The sequence below is a fragment of the Mytilus galloprovincialis genome, chromosome 12 (assembly GCF_965363235.1).
Source record: "Mytilus galloprovincialis chromosome 12, xbMytGall1.hap1.1, whole genome shotgun sequence".
NCBI lineage: Eukaryota > Metazoa > Mollusca > Bivalvia > Mytilida > Mytilidae > Mytilus > Mytilus galloprovincialis.
In genome coordinates this window covers 27,473,774-27,492,790 of record NC_134849.1, presented here as the reverse complement: position 1 = coordinate 27,492,790, position 19,017 = coordinate 27,473,774, and the positions used below count along the sequence as shown (strand labels likewise).

The window sequence follows — 19,017 nt, the reverse complement described above, 5'->3', positions numbered from 1 at the left end:
TGAAAATGCCTGTACCAAGTCAGGAATATGACAGTTCTTGTCCATTCGTTTTTGATGCATTTTGTTATTTGATTTCGCCATGTGATTATGGACTTTCCGAATTGATTTTCCTCTAAGTTCAGTATTTTTGCGATTTTACTTTTTTCTGATACGCAAAGCTGTGCCCTTACTTAGTCAGATGTATTTGAGACAGCTTGAAAAAACTGTATCCTTATTGTAGCATGTACATTCTTTTAGCATAGCACAAAGTTCTTCCTTAAACATAACACTATGTACATTATTATAACATAGCACTTTGTACTTTCTTATTAGATACCACTAGGTACATTATGTTAACATAAGAATAAGTTTATTCGTATAAGATACCCGTTTTCTACTATGTGTAGTATAATAACATAGTATTCATACTTTAATCAGATGAATGAGAAGCTGTACATGTACTCAATTAACTGTAGATATATTCTGATATACAAAGCTGTGCCCTTACTCATTCAGATGCATTTAAGACAAGCTTAGGATCTCAGGCAGATGTTTGAGAAAGCTTCACCCTAAGCCATACAGACACATATGATGTATCCTTTCTCAATCTTATGTATGAGAAGGTGTATTCGTACTTATTTCGTTAAATATTTCGCAAGATACATTCTTATAGCATAGAACTAATTATATTATTATATCATAGCACTAAGTATATTTTTATATCATAACACACGACACATTCTGAACTTTAAAGCTTTAGTACTCAATCAGACGAATAAAAATATGTACACTTACTCAATAAAATGTCATTCGTATAGCATAGCACTAAGTTCTTTCTTAAAAACAAAACACTGGGTACAATATATAAACATAAGATTAAGTATATTCATGTTAGATACCACTAAATACAATATAATAACAGAATTTAGTTCTAAATCAAACGAATGAGGAACTGTATAATTACTCAATAAACTGTAGATTAGACTGGAACCATATCCTGATATGTTTGCAAATCTGTGCCCTTACTCATTCAGATGCATTTGATGAGACAAGCTTGGGATTTCAAGCATTTGTTTGAGAAGGCTTCACCCTACGCCATACTGACACATATGGTGTATCCTTTCTCAATCTTATGTATGAGGAAGTATATTCTTACTCATTTCGTTAAAGATTTTGCAAGATACATTCTTATAGCATAGCACTAAGTACATTCTTATAACATAAGACACAATCTGAACTTTATAGCTTTAGTACTCAATCAGATGAATAAAAAACTGTTCACGTACTCAATAAAACGTACATTATTATAGCATAGCACTAAGTTTTTACTTAAAAACATAACACAAGTTACCAGAAATTATCAGAAGATTAAGTACATTCTTGTTAGATATCACTAGAGACTGTGTGATTACATTTAAACCTTAATCAGACGAGTGAGAAGCTGTACATTTACTCAATAAACTGTAACCGTATCAGACTTGTTACCATGTTTTTTCTTGCACGAGCAGCACGACGGGTGTAACATGTGTAGCAGGATCCGATTACCCTTCCGGAGCACATTAGATCACCCCCAGTACTTAGTGGGGTTCTTGTTGCTTACTCTTTATTAGTTTTGTATATTGTGTTTTGTGTACTATTGTGTGTCTGAATGTCTCTTTTTTGCCAGGACTTTGCTAGTTCAATTTTGATTATGTGTTTGAAATTTGCTCTGATATCTTTCGCCTCTCGTTTGCGCCTCCTTCTAAATAATGAGACAATGCAAATATTTTGATTAAACAGAAAACAACATGTCTCTAATGTTTGTTCTATTTTCACGTTTCCCGACCGGTGTGAGAAAAATATTTCTCCTCACATGTGAAACATCTTTTCTCGGCAAATGATTAGTCGAAATTTGATTATGACGTCAACATGTTTTGTTTTCATCTGAATTTTCCGATTGTGACGTCATGGACAAAGTCGACCTTGCTTGATGACGTCGCATATAAAGAACAAAAGTTTCTAAAAAATTTTGAAAAAGAATGATAAAAATCACCAAAGAAAAAAATTTCAACACTATAACTCGTGTATTATGATATTTCTCCACTCTCGACAGTTAAATTTTAATTATTTAAAAAGCTCGACAAGCCTCACGCTTTAACATGTTTAAGTAATACAATTTAACTGTCTCGAGTGGAGAAATATCGTAATACACTTGTTGCAGTGTTGGAATCTATATTTCCTTCAAATCAAATTTCGATTATTTAATGATCTATAAATGATATCATCATAGTATACTTGATTTAATCAGTTTAAGAAAGAATGAATGTATTCTTACGATTTTTTGATAATCTTTGAATAAAATTTTTATATAGTGTTGCCACTTATGTTTTATTGCGCTTCCTTATTTTAAAAGACTAGTCGTGCGAGCAGCCGACGCGTTATCACACTTAGCGCATCACAACTCTTGAATACATGTTACTAAAAACAGGAAGTAGGTGTCTGACAGATCTGTTATTCACATGTTTTAAATTCATTACTACAGCACATGTATTACTCGGCTGACTAATCGTGAGGGAAATATGTTAAAAAGTTTACAAGAAAGGTTCATAGGCGGACGAAGGGCCGAAACACATTTAGAACAAAATAAGCTCTGAAGGTGTAATAATCAAAGTAGGTCGAAAAAAATATTCCCTTAAATTTGACCGTTGTAGGTAATTAATCCTACATTTTATTACAGTAAAACCATTTCTGTGTCATAAACATATGTTTGTGGATTCTTATAAATTCTATATATAACTTTTGGACTATTTTCAATCTCGGTCTATTTCTTACATACATTTTATTTTTTAACCCTATATGCTAACAATGAACATTGCCTATGTAAATTTTAAAATTGTTTTATGCACATTGAACGATAAATCTATGTACGTATACAATTTTCTGACGTCAGACACACAAATGAATGTGTTTGTAGATAGATGTTTTTGTGTTCTGTTAAATTGTTCCTTTTAAAATTGTTATACGATGATGACTGATGTACCCATATTTTGACTATTTTATTTATTGTGTCTGTCTAGTTAACGCATCATTGTAAATATAACGGAATTTGATGAGACTGTCATCAAAGTGAGAGGGTTAGCGCTATAAAACCAGGTTTAATCCATCATTTTCTACATTTGAACCTGTACCAAATCAGGAATATGACAGTTGTTGTCCATTCGTTTTTGAGGCGTTTTGTTTTTGATGTGTTTTGTCATTTGATTTTGCAATGTGATTATGGACTTTCCGAATTGATTTTCCTCTAAGTTCAGTATTTTTGTGATTTTACTTTTTGGGTATTTCAAAACACCATTATTTTGTAATCTTGAGGTTACATGGTGACTAAACCTTGTACACTGATACAATATAGGGAGAAATTTGTTAACTTCCATTGATGGTTTTTTTCTTAAATTGAATGCAATGTTCTGTGAATTTTTTTTCTATAGAACTGGACAGGATAAAACTATACTCATGCCAAGTATTTCTTTATTTGAAACAAAGATAAATTCTGCACATGTTTTTGAAAAGTGCAAATTTAACAAAGACTAATAGGGAAATCATTGTTGGTATTACACCTGAAGGAACTGATAGGGAAGGTATTGACAACAATTTTAATCAAATTGAAAACAAAAAGAATTTTATATCTCATTTTCATCGAAAGCAATACATAAACATATTCAGCAAATAAGTGCCACGTTATTGCAGTAAAATAGAATGATAGGGGATAAGCATAACACAAGCTATAAGTTAATGAAAACATGTCTATAAACATGCCAGCAAACATTTCTGCGTAATGAAAATATATTTTCTGTTTAAAACACTAAACCATTCATTAAGGAAATTTGATTACAAGATAAATTTAATACCCATGATTTCCTAGGTCAGGAATATTTATTAATAATAATTTCATGGTTAATAAAGCTAAATGTACTTTGTCCAAGTATATGTATTATCAGATACAAGCTTCGCGGATTATTCAATGTGAAGAGTCAAAAATTAGTTTTATGGTTCAATAAAATCAAAATAAATTATTGCCATTCATTATAAATAAATTTCTATCAAAAATAAGGCTCAAAGAACTTTTTATATTAATTATATTAAAACAATAACAACGTACACACAAGTTGGCGTATGAATATACAACGTCAGAGTGGGCGTGTCCCCATAAAAATTGACAACATTGAAAATAAAACTAATAATTTTAACCAATCAGAAGACAGTAAATACACCAAATTTATTTATTATCAGATACAAGATAACTCAGCAGAAAATTTAAATAAATAAAAAATAATGCGAGGGTTTTATTAATGCGAATAATGCAACTTGGTGATTATCGCATTACTCAGAAATCGCATTTTATATCTGATACATATTTTTGTCTGCAGATGACTAATCTTGCATTTTTGTCCATTATCCAAAAAGGGAAAAAAATGTAGTTGTTTGGTAGTTCATAAACAATAAATGATCATTACAACAAAGTAAGATGATACAAACTTGACCAATGACCAAAAAGACATAAAACACAAAGGACAGCATGACAAAGACCGTCTAAAATGAACGAACCGATGTTTCCATGTCCCCCCTTCCAAAACAAAAAAGAGATATTGATTTCAAAATCATCTTGTGGTACATAAAATTATTTAAACATTATAGTAACTACTAACTTTTATCTTTGCGCAAGTTCATTGTATTAGGTGCATAAAATTGTAAATTATCATTACTGTAGTAAACACATATGTAAATTATAATTTCTGATGCTTTTTAAAAGATGACAATATAACACCTTGACTATTTAAAAACTCAAAATATTCAGCAAATATGGGAAACGTAATCAGATCACCATGAAATTCTAATGATGAAAAGGTATGCACGACAAAGCTATTACATGTTACTTAGATAAATGAAAAATTACAAAACTATCTAGTAGGCATTAACAAGATAAAAATCACACCAATCGCCATTTTTCCCAAAAAGCACACACTAAGATACTAGTAACCGATTATACAATGCTGCCAAAATCATCATCTGAAGCTGTTCCGGTCATGATTTTTTTACAAAGATCCAAAAACGTCCCAGTCTGGATCCTGTATCATATTCGTCAAAGGGTTGCTTTCCTTTTCAGCTACATGCTGCTGACATTCTTGTGTTGCTTTGTTGTAGCTTGAAGCGTAACATTCGTTGCGTACTGAACACAGGTAAACACATTCAATGATGCTTCTTGCAAAGGCTGTTTCCACAAAGTCCTCTTCAATTCTGTGTCCAGATGCTCCACACTTGTAAGACCCTTTACCACCTGTTGAAATAAGATAGACATAACTCGTAAAGCGTAACACAATATCTCAAACTGTGCTCAATTCAGACTTAAGTATGTTCGCTTTTCTTGTTTTTGGCTATTATAAAATATTCGGAATCTTCTAAATATAAATTTTGTTCGCCTACCCTTACTTTTTCTATCAAAAATTTCATTACATATAGTTTAAAATGCTTTTTTGACAATCTAATAAAATCCATCGAATGTTTTTCTTGCTTTTTTCAAATGATCATTTAAAAAATCTAATGACAAAATGTACACAAAGACACAAACATTTATAATAAATACAAAACAATTACCATAAAAAAATGAAAAAATAAGACGGAAATATTGCTTATCTCTTATACCTATATATTCTGATGGTAACTGTCTGCCATATATCTCAACCTCGCACAATGAAAGATGGTCTGTTTTCTCTAACTGAATACGAACGAACTGTCCCACTGTATTTTGCTGACAGGTTGCATTTAGAAAGACGACTTTCTCGTTTTGATAATGACATTCGGAAATATCTCCCATGAAAAAGTCGGTCCAGTTACCAAATTGATAGGGTCCACATTTACGAGGCTTTACTGGCATAATGGCATCAATGGTAAACGATGAAAGTCTTTCAACTGAAATCATATATTCATATTTTCCATGATATTGGTTACATTGACTCATCATGGTTATATACATAGATATGTAAGCGGCAATAAGTACAATAAGGCATTAAGATTAAATCCAAGTCAATAAGCTAACGCCTAGTTAGTAATTATATTGCCTACATTAGGATTTAAGCTTAACTCCTGTAAAAATGTATGCAGGCATTAACATTAATGCCTAAAATATAAATGCGTGTAAATGAAAGACATTTATTCATTTAAAAAAACAATAGCATTTGTTACATAATATTAACATTACTAGAACGGAAGCTTAAAGTCTCATCTACCGGAAATAATATCACTGATAATACATGTTATTTATTGATATTAAATCTCATCAAATAATACTTTAAAAATCTAAAACCATTTGTAATCACAAGTTGTGGAACTGTTAACAGAAAAAATACTTATCCCCAAAAACATTGGAAAATGGTTTAAGTAAACAATCATATCTTAACTTGTCTACCTTTAACCAGTAAGCAACTCGACAACTGAAGTGTAAAAATTTCCAAATTATTATTATAACTATTATATAGAATTACACCACTGTTTAATGTGCAATACCACATAAAAGTATGAGTTAATGATGTACACATCTGAGGAGCCAGAAAAAATTCTTGATTAAAAGTGTTTTTCTTAACCTGATTTTCGGATTTATATAAAAGAATAATTGATGAAGAAAACATCTTATAGTGGTGCACTTCTTTTTTGCTACTGCCCTTAGAAAGAACCATCTTTAACTGATTTGGGTGTATTATCGTGAAAAAAAATCACAGTCAAATATTTAAATTTTATTCATATTTTCAATAAAGATGAAGTGAACCAATCTTAATAGATTTAACTTAAAAAAAAAATATAGGATTTGGTGTAATATAAGAAATGTTATCAAACTTAAGTCTTTTTCTTGTCAAATTTACCATGTTGTAAATTTTGTAAATTAGTAATTTTTCTCTGTTTTAGGACCAAAATATTTATTCTTTCAACAGTTTTATTATAAAAGATTGCAAAAATACATATTTAAGAAATTTAAAAAGAAAAAAAAAGTGATATGGGAAATATATTGGTACATGTTGTACAATGTCATGTTTCTGGTAAACACTTTTTTGTCCCTCTTTTGCTCATTTTTGGCTAAGAAAACTTAATTTTTAACGTTTAATCCCGCTGCAAATGTTTGCACCTGTCCTAAGTCAGGAATCTGATGTACAGTAGTTGTCGTTTGTTTATGTACTTTATACGTGTTTCTCGTTTCTCGTTTTTTTTATTTTATATAGATTAGACCGTTGGTTTTCCCGTTTGAATGGTTTTACACGTCTAGTAGTTTTGGGGCCCTCTATAGCTTGTTGTTTGGTGTGAACCAAGGCTCCGTGTTGAAGGCCTTACATTGACCTATAATGGTTTATCTTTTTTAAATTGTTATTTGGATGGAGAGTTGTCTCATTGGCACTCACACCACATCTTCCTATATCTATTAATTACTAGATTGAAAATGACATTTGAACAATTTATTACTCAAAAACTACTTATTGTAGATACACAATGTTTACATAAAGTTATGTAGGTTTGGTCATAACATTTTTAAAATTCATTGATATTTTCCACTTCTATCACATGTTTGTGAAATGATCCAAAACGAGATTTTAAAGAGACTGACACATCATGCAGAAAATTACGTCGTTCATTCTGTTTTTGAACTGCTAAAAATAATCCAAAAACTTACTAAAACTTGAAGTTCTGTCAAATACATAAAATGCTTGCAGTAACTAAGAAACTACTTTGTCATGTTTGTTTCAATAATAAATCACCGAATATACATTAATTCCAGAGTTCATGTATTGTCTAAAATTATGTTCGGCAATAGGTTAAATAATCATCTTCAGATTTCAGGAAATAAGCTTAATGCCTGAACATTTCAGGCAATAACTTAATGTCTAGATGTTAGCTTATTGCCTAGAATTCAAGCAAAATACTTAATTTGACGTATTGCTGGTAACATATACATTATCAAATATTGAAATACTATTTTTTTATACAAAATAGACCCAGGATACAAGTTACAGTCGTATTTGTTGCACTCAAAAAAAAACAATCTATATGTTGAGTTGTAGAGGAAGTTTTGAATGTTCGTACGCTGATTAAACCAAATGGAATAATTCATCAGGTAGACAGTCGAAGTTAAACTATCAACATATTTTAAAAAGGCAGAATACCATTATATTTACAACGATGCGTGAACCAAACAAACAGACATACAATGTCAAAAGTACAGCAGACAACATTGTGCTATAATCTTAATCACTGAAAAACATACAAATATGAAACAAACAAGCACAAAATGGCTCAATCATTTAAGCAAAAGTTAAAGACAAGAATATGTAAATTGACCTTAGTACAATTACACAATGGCGTGATGTATATAAGTACAGAGCCACGTCATATATGTGACAAAGCAACATAAAAAAGTACAGAGCCACGTCATATATGTGACAAAGCAACATAAAAAGGTATATAGACAAAGTAAATAACAACACTGAAACACAAACAACAAACAAGTTTTCGAAGTAACACCCAGAGCCATATAGACAAAAAACATTGGCAAAAATGCAAAACACGAATATTAAAATATCATGAATATAATGACAACACATACAAATACAACAAGTATCATAATAACAATAAAAACAAAAAAATATTTATTATATTTAGCAAACTTAACAACATCATTAGCTGCTTTCTTATTTTTGAATTCCATTTATGTATGTTAAATACATATATAAGCAAATGAAAGACTCTGGGATTGAATGGTCAGATCAACATGGCTCTAATGAAGGATAGCGCACCAGACGTCAGAATGTAAACGTACACAGGTAGATATATGAAATAATTTTTGTCGTTTAAAGTATGAAAATAATATAGTCTATAGTTCTTTGTGCATATCCTATGAGGAATGTAAATAAGAGGTTTACATTTCCTTCTTGCTTATTGTCTATAAGTTAATTGTGTATTTCTTCAAAATAAAAGATAAACGGTACGAAAGTGATTTGTTACGATTGCTAACCAAACAATTGTATACAAATGACTTTGGGTCAAAAACGTAAGTTAGTGTGCAGTATTTTTAACAATGTACAAACTCATGATTACGATTGGGTCCGCTATCTCAAATCGCAAAATGTGTTGTAATACTGTAACTGCTTTCAAGAAAATATTGATTTTGATAGGAGTAATTCACATTTGAGCGATCTCAGATATCCAATCGAATTGGAGATGAAGGCTACTACATAATCGTTCAGTCATTTGAATTGAGGTCTGAAGCTGGCATGTCAGTAACTGCTAGCAGTCTTTGTTAATTTATAAATCATTATCATTTTTTTATAGTTTCTTTTGTTACCGATTCTGACGTTAGACTTGAAATTTCCTTAATCTCAGTTTAACTGTGCGTATTGCTGTGGGTTTTTCTACATTGGTTAGACTTATAGGGGGAAGGTTGAGATCTCAAAACACTTGTTGAACCCCGCCGCTTTTTTACGCCTGTCCCAAGACAAGAACATCTGACCTTTGTTTGTCCTTTATTATTTTTAATTTTCATTTATTTCTATATTTCGGGATTAAGTATGACGTCCGTTATTACTGAATTAGTACACATTTTTGCTTTGGAATCAGCGGAGGCACGCCTTGTGGTTGGGATGTTGTATCTTTGACACATTCCCCATATATTTTCTTTTTCAAATTTACTTTCTAAACTAGAAGATCTACGTCATGTCTTGATCGTTCCTCGATATTGACAATAGACTAACAACATATAACATTAATCTTTGAAAAACGAGTTTAATTTTCAAGAAGGTCCACGAAAATTTACACAGCATAAGTATAATGGTTATCATTATTGTTGATAAATATTCCGTATGAATTTCACAAATAATACATAATGGTTTTGACGTATATATATTTTAGGTACTGATGTTGTCTGACAGCTTAATTACATATTTTAATATTTGCCTTTGTAAATCATTAACTCAAACATCGCGTATGATATTTATACATGAACAAAATGACGAGAAACTAGAAATTGTAGTGATGAGAAACGAGCGCACCAAAAAAAAAATGGCTGATATTCATAATAACATTTATTTAGCGGTGACTCTACAATGATTGGCATATTTTAAGACATGTGTAAAGAGAACTAAAACGATAAATCAAAATAAGAGTAGCTATTACGCAAAACTAGGACGAACTGTACTATTGTGCAACATGATGTTTTTTAATAAAATTATATGTACAAACTTTTGGTATAAGTTGTTTCAATTCTAAATATTTTTCTTCGAATTTCTATTTTTTTCTTGTATCTTCCTCTGCTTTACTGCAAAAATATGTCAAAAATATTCAATACCCAATTATACCCAATATTATAAGATTTCAATCTTTTTGAGTCTCTTGGAGAAAGAAGTAAAATTCCTGATCATTCCGTTATATTAGCAGAATTCAATACCTACGAGGAAGCTAACGAACCCTACCAAGTTACGCGTTCTCTGTCAAAACGATACAAATTAAACTCGATACCAATTGATTTTCTAGCGTCGGACATGCGTAAAACAGCTTTGCAAAATTTGATATTCAGAATAGAAACCACAAGAGAAAACCAGACAAATATGGATAATATATATTCAGATTTGTGTAATATAATCATTGACGAAATGAACGCTAAAATTCCGGTTTTCGACACTAGTAGAAGGACAAGTAAAAGTTTTAAAGTGGGAAAACCTTATTGGAATGACCATCTTGGCTCACTGTGGCATTCAATGCGTAATAAGGAAAAAGGATTTCTTAAATTCAGAGGGAACTTGTCCGTTAAACGTAAACTCCGTGAAGAATTTCATACTGCCCAAAATATATTTGACCGCACTTTAAAGCGATGTGAACGACAATTTAGACATTCGTTTTGTGTTGAAGTTGAAAACATGACAACATCGAACCCTAATGAATTTTGGGAAAAATTTTTAAAAAACTCGGACCTCGTAAAACCCAGAGAATCCCGATGGAGGTATACGGCGAAGATGGAACGATTCTCACGGATGATGAAACTATATTGAATAAATGGAAAACAGAATTTCAGAACATATACAATACGGATAATGCCGCTTCAAATTTCGACGATGAATTTTATAGGCAAGTTTCAACACACAAATCGTCATTAGAGGACAAAATGCTTGACCCGCTTTATAATGCAAATCAAGATAGAAATACGACTATAACCATCGAAAATATTAGACGGCTTGTGTACAAAACAAAAAACGGCAAAAGTTGTGGTTAGATAGTATTCCATACGAACATATAGTGGTCGTGATTCATTCATTGTTCCAACTGATTTTTGAAACCGGTATCATTCCATCTGTTTGGAGACAGGCTATACTTTGTCCAATTCTAAAAGACAAATCTGCAGATCCACGTGTACCTCTCAATTACCGAGGAATTAGTTTACTTTCTTGTATATCAAAACTGTACAGTGCATTCAAAAACAGTCGATTATCATCATATTTAGAGTCCAACGATATTTTAGCAGACGAACAAAATGGTTTTTCGCTCCGATCGATCGTGTTAGGATCATGTATTTACTCTTAATGCTGTATCGAGAAACCTCAAGACTTCATTTGCAACTTTTATTGATCTAAAGAAAGCGTTCGATTTTGTTGACCGAGATTTGCTGTTATATAAGCTTTTGTTAAATAACATTGATGGGAAAATTTACAACTCCATTAAAAACATTTACCTTTAGTTAGTACTTCTGCTTGTGTTCGTGTGAACAACAGACTTTCACAGTGGTTTGTATGCAGTTCTGGGGTTAAACAAGGGGATAATTTATCCCCGACGTTATTTTCGATTTTTATCAACGATCTGGTAGAGGAAGTAAACAGTCTCGGACTTGGTGTAAATATTGGCGACTCAAGGATTTCGTTACTTTTATATGCGGACGACATAGTCTTATTGGCATCATCCGAAACTGACATGCAATGTATGCTTGATAAAGTCCATGAGTGGTGCAAGCGATGGCGTGTTTTGATAAATACAGAGAAATCAAAAGTTATGCATTTTCGTCCGTCTCTATCTAAAAGAAGTAAATTTCATTTCAAAATCGGTAACGTAATCTTCTTCAATTAACTGACACATACAAATACCTCGGTGTAACATTTCACGACCTAAAGGAATTTAAAGATAATGCAAATAGACTATCGGAAGCTGGAGGTAGAGCTTTAGGAGGAGTTATATCCAAGATTCATCATCTAAAAGACTTTGGAATTAAAACTTTTGAGAAACTTTTTACCTCGTGTGTAGTACCAGTGCTTGACTACAGCTCTTCGATCTGGGGATACAAAGACTTCGCTTGCATGAATCAAATCCAGAACAAAGCAATTCGTTATTTTCTTGGCGTCCTTAAATTTGTACCAACATTGGCAATAAACGGTGAAGTTGGTTGGGTGAATGCAAAGGAACAGTGATGGTGCAATATGATAAGGTATTGGAACAAACTTATATCAATGGACGACACTCGTATATGTAAATGCGTCTTCAATTGGGACTACGAAAAATGCACGAACAATTGGTCACTCGAAGTGAAAAACATTATGTCAGTTATAGGACTAGAGAGCAATTTCATTACAAAAAACACCTGCGATTTATTGATGTGTCAAACATTACTCAAAGATAAATGATCCGAAAATTAGCAGAAAGGTTTAACAAACTTTCCGAAACTACGAACATACAGGCTCATAAAATCTGAATACTGCTGTGAACAATACATTGAACTTAATCTTAACCGTACTGAACGATCCATAATAGCGCAACTCAGGTGTGGCATTCTTCCTCTCAGGTTAGAAACTGGTCGTTTTGTAGGTGAAGACGAATGTGACCGTTTGTGTAAAATGTGTAGCGATAACTGTGTGGAAAACGAATTTCATTTCCTTATCAACTGTAACTTTTATAACAATCTGCGACTGCAACATTTCTCACAAATAGACAATTTATGTATACTATCAAATGAAGAACAGTTTAAATATTTACTAAGTCAACATCCGAGAAAAACTGCTAAATATCTTTTGCAAGCTTTCAGTGAGAGAAAAAACTTTTTATATGAAAATTTTCGATAACATTTATTTATTTTTGTTCGTCGTACTATTGAAATTGATGTTTAAAGTGACTTATAGACCCAAAAGGTCGGGTGTTCTAATTATTGTTTTTATATTTCACTGTATTATATAATATTTTGTGAAAAACACATGTCACTATAATAAACAATTTACTTACTTACTTACTTATACCCGATACGTATATCATAATCAATAATACTCACTGCAGCAATCGTTTCGTCCCCAAATAACTACACGAGATATGAGATATATTGCACCAAGATCGACAGACCACCAGCTGTTTAATTCTTGTTGTGTATGCGTGCATCTGTTCCCTTTATTGTCGTACATGTACGTACTTCCGTCCACTGCTAAATAAGAACTTTTTTGTTGTATGTAATGATAAGATGACTGTTTAGTCTGTTTTCCTAAAGCAATGTTCTGACCTGTTTATAAAAATGTACATTGAAAGTGTGGTGAATGCAGAGTGATATAAATATATTATTTTTTTGTATGTAACTCTATTACGTTTTCACAATTTGTCTGTTTTTATTCTGTATGAAATATCATTTCGTTTTTAAACATACAATTCATTGTTCATTAGTACATGAAAGTGAGTCTGAAATGGTCATTTTTAACTTAACGTCGTCTTAAAATTATAAAACTAGTAGTCATGTGCTGTCTTTCATTTTGTTTTTAGACATATCCACTGCTGCAAATTTAGTACTATTATAATGATTGGTTGTCATGCACTACAGATGTGGTTTGTAGCTATTTAGATAATGCAGTATTGTGCTGATGTCTATATAGTTAGCAAAGGTACCAGGATTATAATTTAGTACGCAAGACGCGCGTTTCGTCTACATAAGACTTATCAGTGACGCTCAGAATGTTAGAATAGCCAATAAACAATCTGAACGTAGACTACGTTTATTTTGATTGACTGAATCTTCTGAAAGGTACTGAGTTAACGACAGTGTTTAAACACTAAATAAACAAAACATAAACAAATCAAATCAATTAAAGAAAATAAATCGTTTGTATTCTACCTAGTACTACAATAGTAGTCTTATATATATAAAATATGTATGAAACTTCCTTTTATACTTATTCCTTGGAATGTACAACGAAAATCTTATGTTTGCAATGAATGGTACTATTTGATTTTTTGAAAATACTTCACTGGAGTTTCCCATGCTGTTTATTTGATAAATAACACATATTATTTCCCACTAGAATCTTACTCTTATACAATTGTAACTCGCTGGCGAGGTGAAATATCCAAAATGGTCAACCCGAGTAAGGGCGATTCCACGAGGGTTGACCATTTGGGATATTCATTGGCTCAATGGGCCATAATTGTTATTTTTTTCGAACATACACTACTATTAAAAGTAAATTATTATACAAAAATGTAACAAACTGTCAAAACACTTAGTACGTTAGAAAATTATTTTGTGTCTATTGACATTTTGCGTAAACATAACAACATGAACAAAGGTAAATATGAATGACCGTTTACAGGAGATATCGCCGACACTAGATGAATTTTCAACCCTTGTATGGTCTTGTTTTGTCGTCACTTGATTGGCTCCTAACCTGACTGTTGCCATATTTATTATTTTCTCTGACGTTAAGTGACGTCAAACTTTACAGGGAGTCAACTCTTGGTCATTGAGTACGACAAGGCTTATTCGCCGTTAAATACTAAGGTTGTTCGATGGAGGTTTCAATTTGTCGGAAAAAAAACATCGAAATTAAACTATTAGCAATCAAGTATTTACTATATAATGTAAGGTATAATAATAACATTGGATACCTTACACACAAAATTTCCTCCTCTGCTGTCTTTTTCCATAACAGTTTTCAGTCATACCGATATACAAAACATAATGTTAAAATCTTAGTTCTTAGAATCTTAAATTCCTTACCCCTTAAACGTACAGAATCGCACAAATAAAAAACGCTAAACAGTACGATTGCTTTTTGAAATTCTCCGTCTATTTCAGGTCTGTCAACATAATCAATACTTACCATTGACCATATGTATATTCACAAAAACGAAGGAAACGAATAGTTTTGTCCCATAAAATAGAAAACATACAGCCAAATTAACTCGTCTCATTCTGATGAATAACAGAAATCGAATGAACCTTCAATACGCCTTCTAAATTCAAACTGAAATGACATAATTAACAAAGATTGACATCGATTAAAATAAATTATGAAACGATACTTTAAAACGAGTTATGATAATTTTTGAATGTCAAAGAGTTAGTTTTCTGTTTGTTGTTGATACCTTATTTCTCAAAGGAAAACTGCAAACATTAAACATTATAAATTTTCAAATTCAAAAATTAATTGTTAACAGATAAAATCTACGCCTATGCATGGAAATTATCAATTAGTATTTTTCCTGTTAAAAAGATTAAGGCCAAACAAAGAGTGACATATATATATATATAATCGAATGTATTTAGAAGGCCAATTTGCAAAAGCAAAGAGAAACAAACAAACGCCTCAGTAAACGTTGTGCAGGTTCGTACCACTTCAAATAAGACGTGATTCTTTTCGACCCTATTTCGGCTCACTATACTAAGTAAGCGCTATGCATTATACTTAAAAACATCGAAAACCTTGGAATTAAAAAAAAATATTTAGTTTTTTTTTCTCATTTTTAGGACTTTATTTGAAATGGACCATTTCAATGATTTTTTGGTATAATCTGGGATATTAAAAAAATACTTGTCAAATGATAAAGTATTTGCTATTCAAGTGTATTTTCAATTTCTGAAAAAATCCTCGATTATCTCAATCAATTGGCCCTAAGGATATTCACACATATAATGGAAACACATATTTCTTGCTCTTGATACAACAACCAAGTTAAGTCGTCACATCCTGATTATTCAAAAATTATCGAATGGTTCTTCGAAACTGCTTTTTAACAGAAATGAAATAATTCACACGATTTCATGGAAATAATTATGAGACACAAATATATAATTCATACAAAATTTGTTCTAAATTTTTATAAATTTTAAATTAATGATAATTTTATAACATTTTGTCTCAAAGGAATTTACATTTCATAATAAACTGTCAACTGACAATATTAATTCATTGATGAGCGATAAAATCTGCAATTCATCGAAATAATCAATTTGGAATTATCTGTCAAAAAAGCAGGGGGCAAAGTTATTTATCTGGCCAATTTTAGAAGATAACTAGCTTTAAACTAGTCACAGAAAAAAGACAGAAAAAAAAAACGCCATTTGTATAGTATAGCAAATGCGAGAACTGTCTTTGTCCCAACATTCAACCTGCTTCTTCTTACTAAGCGCTATACTTGGAAAGTCATAGAATCGATGGGTCGACTGCCTAGAGTCTGAACAAATATATCAGTAACCACATAAGACTATACATTATGACGGCATTACATGGGAAATTTTACCTTAATTGGTATTTCCTTGAAAATCTAAGTCGACGTGTCAGTCAATATTATACACAGGAAGACATGTCTTCCTTTTCATTATTTGTTAAATAATCGGAATTTACTAAACTTATTAAAGAAATATATACCTCACTTATTATTCGGTATTTCTGTAATGGCGGTCTTAAGTTGGCTCATATTTACTATTGTTCTATATTGTAAAAATTACTTGGCATTACAAATTTCTAGACCCACAAAATTACCCCCCCCCCTTTGGAAAGTGTTGCTGCCTAGTTGTATACATAAATTTGGGTGCAACAAATTTTACCCTTAAGTCAAGATGGATTGATTTATTTAGCAAAATAGTCAATCCTTTTTGGCATGGCATTCTGGTAAATATTTCTAAGTCGCAAAATAAGTTTAAGATAAAAACAATACTGATATTCTGACCCAGGCAATATGGCTGAACCCAAACATTAAAATAAGTTGTAAGATAATTTTGAAGTTTACATATATTGAAAATTGGGTATTCTCTCATAATAATCTGGTGCAATTCCAAATAGCTGAAAAAGTAGGGTAGAAGGAAGTTCTAAATTTGATAATATTGGTAATAAATTGTTAGATAAAATTAAAAAGGAACCAAAATCTTATAAATTGTCGATCAATTATTTCCGGAGTATAATAAAGTGTTAATTTTATCTTCCCGTAATAAATGTGGAAAAAAATTAAACATGCAGATTGAAGATTAGGATACTATTAACTCCATTCAACCTTCTATAAGGTGTGTCATTTTTGTTTTGTTTACCTAAGCCCAGCCCCCCCCCCCCCCCCCCAATTTCATGTTACAAATGAGACCAATGAGGGGGTCACAAAACGAGGGGGGAAATCAATAAAATTAAAAACTAAAACTGTAGATGGTATTGTAATGTTAACTGAAAAAAAACTAATACGGAAAAATGGATTGTTTTTTTCTTCAAAACTGTATCTTATGATCATAAGGGGACGACCATTGGGGGGGGGGGGGCAGGAGGATTTTGAAAATAGAAAACTCAGCCATGATAATCACAAAAATAAATGGTTTGTTCTGTGGTATTTTGAAAATAAATTACCTGACTGGCAATGTATTGAAAATAAATAACTCAGCAGGTCTAATCGAAAGTATGAGATGGCACCAGATTCTTCGAAAATTCATCTTTTCCCCCAAAAAAATCGCGAAACACTTCCCAAATTTTTTAATAATAAAAGTATAAATATTATTTAAATATACTTGGTATGTCTGAAATTGGCTTTATTTAACTTGAGGTATCTCGTCTCAGGAAACCTTACCTCACTTTTATTTTAACATATTTTAAATGCTTTATGTAGGAAATTTCAAACTAAACGCTTGTCTCCATATCAAATTGTGTTCACAGCGAGTACCTTGCAAGAAGCAATTTCTGTTTTCCCATAGACGTAGTCCTGATTTTTCGGGATCAATATTTCTTATTTATTTGTCTTTTGTTCATTGATTGCCCTTCTGTATTCTGTAGGTAATGCATTCCTTTTGTAATCTAGTAATTTTGTTATGAACTTGATTATGAGTTTAAAAAAAACGGCAGCCACAGACTTAACTATGTGAATTCCATTTTTACTTTATCATGCACATTGGTCTTATGATGTTGTCCCTAGAAACATAAGTCTTACACTGAATTTATACATTATGCTTGAGACCAAAATATTGTCAAAAAATTATTAATACAAAACTTGCATTTTCAGATTATGAAAGGGTCTTCGGAACACTCAGAAAGCATGATTTTGCATCATTTGTTCTATAGCTTCTTGGGCCTTCAGTGGCTCGCTCCGCTCCGCTCGGCGAAATATGTTTGGCAATACTTTTGAAAGGCGTTACAATCAAACTTTAATACTATGCATGTATGCAATACATGTATATGCAGTTGGGAATATAAAAGATTTATTTCTGCAGAGGATGATTATTAATTCTGATTAAAATGGTACATATTAATGACTTGACTATACATGTATTATTTATAATAAACAAATCATTTAAAAATCGTATGTTTTCGAATATCATAAATACAGTTGTGAAAATGAATAATCAGTCCCTTTAATTGCGCTTTCAAACAACCGATTAACCATTTTGTACAATTTAATTACCTTCTATCTAGTTTCATAATTATAATAGATGACAACAAATTATCGTATATATTTGCGTCTTATTTTCTTGAACATTTGTTTTTTAATCTTATTTGAAATAGATGAAGAGGGTGCTTGTTTTTCAAATGATTAAAAACAAAATTGGTATAGTGATAAATGAAAATGAAAAATCTTGCTTCAATAGTGCAGAAAATGAATAATCTGTCCTCTTAGTTTACAAAAATAAATAACCGATCAAAAACAAATCCTCCTGCCCCCCCCCCCCCCCCCCCCAGAATATCAAATGGTCGTCCCCTAAACAAGCTTCTGTCAAAGTTTTGTAGAAATCCAGTATAGTTTGAATACGAAAGTGATTAAATTTTC

General features: G+C 31.5%; 1 long non-coding RNA gene across 1 annotated transcript; it reads right to left on the bottom strand.

Moving 5' to 3' along the window:
- Positions 1-3,512: 3,512 nt before the first annotated feature.
- Positions 3,513-15,245, bottom strand: LOC143055148 (uncharacterized). Its single transcript, XR_012971960.1, has 4 exons — positions 15,102-15,245; positions 13,292-13,513; positions 5,656-5,922; positions 3,513-5,290 (listed from the first exon to the last, which is right to left on the bottom strand). It is a non-coding gene; the product is annotated as an uncharacterized LOC143055148 (long non-coding RNA).
- Between the last annotated feature and the right edge of the window lie 3,772 nt (positions 15,246-19,017).